Source organism: Ambystoma mexicanum, chromosome 3p (genome assembly GCF_040938575.1).
Source record: "Ambystoma mexicanum isolate Mex_15411 chromosome 3p, UKY_AmexF1_1, whole genome shotgun sequence".
Lineage (NCBI taxonomy): Eukaryota > Metazoa > Chordata > Amphibia > Caudata > Ambystomatidae > Ambystoma > Ambystoma mexicanum.
The window spans coordinates 841673308-841679307 of record NC_090925.1 but is presented as its reverse complement, the minus strand read 5'-3'; the positions used below and the strand labels follow the sequence as shown (position 1 = coordinate 841679307).

The 6000-nt window shown below is 43.8% G+C and overlaps 1 long non-coding RNA gene across 3 annotated transcripts in view; it reads right to left on the bottom strand.

Moving 5' to 3' along the window:
- Positions 1 to 566: 566 nt before the first annotated feature.
- LOC138580971 (uncharacterized) overlaps positions 567 to 6000 on the bottom strand; it is a 71076-nt gene continuing 65642 nt past the window's right edge. For all 3 annotated transcript variants that reach the window (XR_011304384.1, XR_011304383.1, XR_011304385.1), the window contains one exon: positions 567 to 1157. This is a non-coding gene — a long non-coding RNA (uncharacterized lncRNA). The remainder of the gene's footprint in view (positions 1158 to 6000) is intronic.

Sequence of the window (6000 nt, the reverse complement as noted above, 5' to 3'; positions counted from 1 at the left end):
GGCACTATATTAATGAACTAAGTACATCAAAATGTAACAAAATACAAAAAAAGACTGATAATAAAAATGTCCCTCTAGGCAATACTAAAATATCGCAGTTGCGATCATTGTGAAAAATATCTCAGTCGGGTATTTTCTGTACTCATGTAGATATTTCTCGTGGCTAACTATTCGCTCGGATATTCACTGCGCCGGCTAAGCAGCGCATCACCAGTAGCGGGCAACGTACATAGCACTGCAGAGGTCGAAGGTTATGCTTCTTAAATTAGGGAGATAACACGTGCTACCTGGGGAGAGAGAAGAGGTTACATCATAGCATAAAGTGCATTACTGTGTGGGGGTCTCCAGGAGCAGAGAAGCATTGAGGCTGTAGCTCATCCTAAGATCTCCATTCCCGCTTCTGTGATAATGATGGCAGAAGGCCCAGGCTAACATAGCTGGGGCACTACAGGCATGGCAGCGTTCCCCCTGAGAATACTGCCAAACAGTTACTATTGGGTCTATACCTACAAATACAGGTTCCAACATGGTGAGTAAGAACTTGATTAGTACTTATTGTTTTTTTGTTCAAAAGGTTTTTATTGTTAACAAAGACCATACAAGGCATAAAAAATAAAATGATGATAGAATACATCAACTGATTTGAGCATTTGAGTAGTCAATGAAAAAAAGAATATAACATTATCAATTAAGATACACAGGAAAATTGCTTGGTTATGGAACCGAAGGGGATGATAACCCCAAAGCATGTTGATATATGGGGAGGGAGGGAGTTGGACATACACTACGAACGAGACAGGACATAACAGACAGACACAGGAAGGAAAGAGTGGGATTAACAGAAAAGGAAAGAAGGAAAGCGAAACAATGCGCAAAGATTAAACTAAATATACGTTTGTTAATCAAAGGTAAAACATTCTATGAAGGGATTCCATTTTGAGTCATATTTTTGTAATAATGGAGGGGTATAAGCATTACATTTCTCTAATCTATGCATATTGCATATTGCATTCAGCCATATCTTGAGATGGAGTTGTCCAGATTTTTCCAGTTGGATGTTATCATTTTGACCTTGATTGGTACTGATTGATGAATTAAAGTGCGCAGTTACGGGTATCCACGACTGATATCCCATGGAGCATTTCTGGCATAGTGATCTAAAAGGATACTTGGAGAAATTACTGATTAGGATTTTCCATTGTGGGTTTTAATCACACAAACAATTTGATATAAAAGAATCAATTCATGTATTTATTTATTTATTTATTTAGCCATTTATATAGCGCACCAAGCCCGCAGGCATCTAGGCGCTTTTCTTGGCAGACAACAAGCATAGCGAGTTGTAATTGTTAATGTGCCTATAATACAGAAAAACAGAGATCAAAAAGTACACCAATAGATCAAGCACCGACAGTTATTGGTCTATATGGCATGGTGCAAGTATCAGTGCCATGCACTCCGAGTGGGTGTATACTTAGGGACCGAACCTAAGTAGGAAAGGACACGGATGTTGCCTAGAAAGGATAAAAGATATTCGTGAGATGCAGTAACTTGAAGGTTCTGCATGATTGAGCCATGTGGACCCTTCAGTTATCCCCCCTTTTTTTACTCCAATAGGACACTATGTGGAAATGTCACATTACTGCATGCAGCACTATGGCACGCGGTAGTATCTTATGCAGTTGTGGGTTTTTTGTGGAGGAAATTTCATCTACACAAAAGCAGGCGTAAACAATGAGTTTGGGTAACTGGCTCTTAGTTTGGATGAGCGCCAAACATGTGGTATATAGAAATACTTGTTGTACCATCACCGCCAAACATGAACTCAACCCCTATATCTCGTTGTTCTAAACAAGTCACAAGTGGTGTTCAATTTCCTTGTTGTGGTGCCAGTAGAAGAAACTTCAGAACAGACTTTTTCCTGAGGTCCCTCAGCTCTCAGGTAATTGTTAAAAAAAGACCTTTCTAATTGGAGTCTTAGGTTTCAGGGAAATGGTCTCCAGTGAGACAACGCTGGGGTCATAGCTAAAGTCAGCTAAATTGTGATTAAGCCAAATGCAGATGCACAAAATTAGGGGTAGGGCTGCTAACTAATCGGCAAGCTACGGTATGTCCAACTTGTGGCACGTGTTGTACACAGCGGTTGAAATGAGGTCCCTTAGTAAAAAGGAATGCGCGGATTGGTGGGCATTGTGTGAGCTGGTGGTGGAACAACCTCATGGAAGGCACCAGGGAACCCCCAGGCCCAGCAAAGACAGCTTGTAACGTGTGAGCTACAAAGTGAATATTTGATTTCCTCCACTAAAATAGTATGTTATTGTGCCTTAAGACTGCCAGTATCAGGGCAGCTGGTCGCCCTCCCACCCCCCCTTAGGCTCAAGACACATTTCAAATGAAAAAGCTGAAAGGCCCTGACACCTCTCTGGGACTCTCTCTAACTCCAGACACTTGTTGCAGCATTGGGTCAGCACCATGGAGCAGTGTGTGTCAGAGGTAGATTCCATGGCTGCATGCCACAGGAATGGCCTCTAGTAAGTGCTTCTGCAAGCACTGTGTTGATGTGAGAACTCAGTGCTTGCTCCCGAGCAGCCCAAGAGAATGTACGAGGGAGTGTGAGTCTGTAGGCAGAGAGTGAGTGCAGGAATGGGTGCAAGCGCCCACCACGCCCTGATAAACTTGCAGCAGCGAGCACCGCCTGCACCAACCGACGTATAAGACTTTGAATCCCGCCTCATTAAGAAAGAAACTCAAAAACTCATAGTATTCCTCCTGATCTTCAGACCACCAACTTACAACCCCAACTTTGGAGCCAAATTAGCTAACGCCACCACCATTTTATCAACCTACCACAACAACCTAGTCATACTGGGAGATTTCAACATCTGGTTCAGAAAAGAAAATGAAACCACAGCAAACTCACTCTGCACACTCCTGGAAAGATTGCATTTCAAACAAATAGTAAATGGATCCCCTCACAACGCCGGACACACCTTGGACAGAATTTTCTGCAGAGGACTATGCACACCTGCACCACCTACATTGATGGTATGGAGCGACCATTACTTGATACCATTCTACATCACATTCCAAACCTGCCTACCAGCCAGAAAGGTACTATGCCGTGCCAGCAAGAATAGAAACTCAAAGAACCTAGACCTGGAGACCTTAAACTTACTAGACTCAACTCTTCCCAGCAGAACTGAGCCCACCAAAACAACTGTAGATGCAGCAGAAAACACACTCAACAGCTGGATCACCAAGGCCTTAGACCACCTGGCACCAGCAAAACCATTCAAGCCACACAAAAAAAACTGGAAACAAAATAGTTCACAGAAGAACTCAAAGAACTAAAAACATAACAACCGCAAAATGGAAAGATAATGGAGAGAACAATGCAACCGACAAGACCAAATAAAATACCAAAGACAGCTCAGACTATATAAATTAACAGTCCTCAAAGCAAAAAAATACTACTATGCCACAAGAATAGAATTAGCAAACAATCCACAAAAGAACTCTTCTAAATCATCAAAGAGATTTTAAAAAACTCATCTTGCAAGAATTCCATCATCCTGACACAAGCACTTTGTGACAACATCACCCAACCACCTGAGATCAAAAATAGATACAATCCAGGAGACCATCAGCACAGCCCGGGCTAATACAACCAGAATGCCGAATCAGAGACACCGGGCGAAAAACGGACAACTGCAAACCTCACCTGCCTAGAACCAATCACAGAAGAAACCTTTGCCACACTGATCAAGGACACCAACCTTGCAGGATCCCCAAGGGGCCCCTGCCCCACTGGCATCTTCAAAGGAATCCTCAACCACAGAACCCCAGCGACACACTTCCAGAACCTAACGAACCTGTCACTCAAACGACAAATCGTACTGTCTGCCGTCAAATCAGCGTACATCAAACCACTGATAAAAAAGGAATCAGAAAGCGTAGAGGACCCGAGCACCTACAGACCGATATCCAACCTGCCCTACCCAGCAAAGATCTTGGAGAACCATTTATACAAGATCATACTTAAATACATCGAAACAAATGAAACATACTTGCCACCATTCAACTCAAACACCAAAAATATATCCTGTAGAGTCCCACAGGGATCCAGCCTCTCTACTCTGCTTTTCATCATCTATATGCAACCAATGATGAAAATCATTCGAACCCACAGTCTATCCGCCTACATCTACACAGACGACACACAACAGATTGTGAAAACAAACACAACCCAGGAACAAAATAACCGCCTCAACAACTGCCTCACAGACATCTACAATTGGATGAGAACAAACAACCTTAAACTTAACCTGGCTAATATGGAACTAATGCTCTCAACCACAGGATTAGACGTAGGCAAACCGCAACTGGACTGGCCGGCCGGCATGGGAATGCAACCAGAGACTACCGACATAGTAAATAACCTAGGAATACTCATGGACAACAGAGTATCCCTGAAACCGCAGGTCAATGCAATCACCAAAAAATGCTTCTTCCTCCTAAAACTACTCAGAGCATTACTGTCCTACCTCTCCTTCCCTCACAAAACTGTTGGTGAGGTATGGTATTCCAGAGGTCTGGGCGTTATAATGAGCTTACCCATTCAGCTCCCAGTGCCCAACAACCCTTCCCAGAACAAACGGAGGACTCAGGCAAGGGCAAGTTAGAACTGTTGTTTATTACACAAACCGACATGGATCATACAGGACATTCAAAAATCTCGAGTAAGCAGTAATTTTGCAAATATGCACAGCCCTATGTATTGAGAAACGATTTCATTCAGCTAGACATCCTCAAAGCGCTGGGTTGGTGGAAAGACACAACGGTATTTTAAAGAATAAACTTGCAAAAACATGTGCTGATACCAAACTAAAATGGCCAGATGCCTTACCTATTGTGTTATTAGCTATGCGTACCACACCTCAGACTAGAACTGGGCTTTCTCCATTTGAAGTAGTAATGGGGAGACCTGCTAACATTTGGGGTCTCCCAAAACCTAAAGCCCTGAAAGAGGTGGAAAATGTATTGCTTGTAGACTACTGTAACCAGTTAACTAAAAACCTGTATTTCATTTATCACCAGGTTTACTCAGCTTTACCTGTACGGTTCACGGGCCCAGGACACGATATACAGCCTGGAAGTTGGGTCCTAGTGAAGGCCTACGAGAGGTCTTCCTGTCTCGCGCCTCGCTGGCGGGGACCCCATCAGGTGTTGTTCGTCACCAGGACAGCAGTGCGGGTGGCTGGAAAGAAGAACTGGATTCACGCAACGCACTTCAAGAAACTTCCTCACCCGACGCCACACATTACAGAAGAAGCAGAACCCCTCGCTGATGCTACAGTCTCTGATCTTGGAGTAGCAAACAGCGCTGTGAGTGCATCGGAGAAGTTCTCTGAGCCTGAGGAGCTTGGGGAACAGTCCATTTCATCTCCGCACTCTCTTGAAAAATCACTTCCGGAAAACACTGTTTCGAGCTCTGCGACTTCCGTCGCCACTGACACATCGCTTCCCTCAGGAAGTGACGATGTGCTTCCGGACCAAACAATTTTGGGTACCATCAGGTACAACCTTCGACCAAGGAAATAGAACTACGGCACGAGTTTCGTGCATCTGAAAAAAGGAAGTGATTGGAAAATTGTCTTGTTATGAGAAAGTTTTGTTGAACAAAAAGGGATCCTGCTGGCTAGGGTTGGGAAGGACTAAGAAATCATGCGACTGTAGTGTCGCCAGCAACGAACATTGGGGCCGTCTTTTACCATAATCTTTGCAGTGGTCATGGCGGTAGCAGCTTTGACGGGGAAAGCCTCGACCCATTTACTGAAGGCACAAATAATTACAAGAACATATTTTAGATTATTACATCGTTCCATCTCAATAAAATCTAAGTGAATAACCTCGAAGGGAACAGAAGGGGGCCCAAAGCTTCCCCTTGGAGTCACTGTCCCCTTACCCACATTGTGCTGTAGGCAGATCATACAGTTCTGG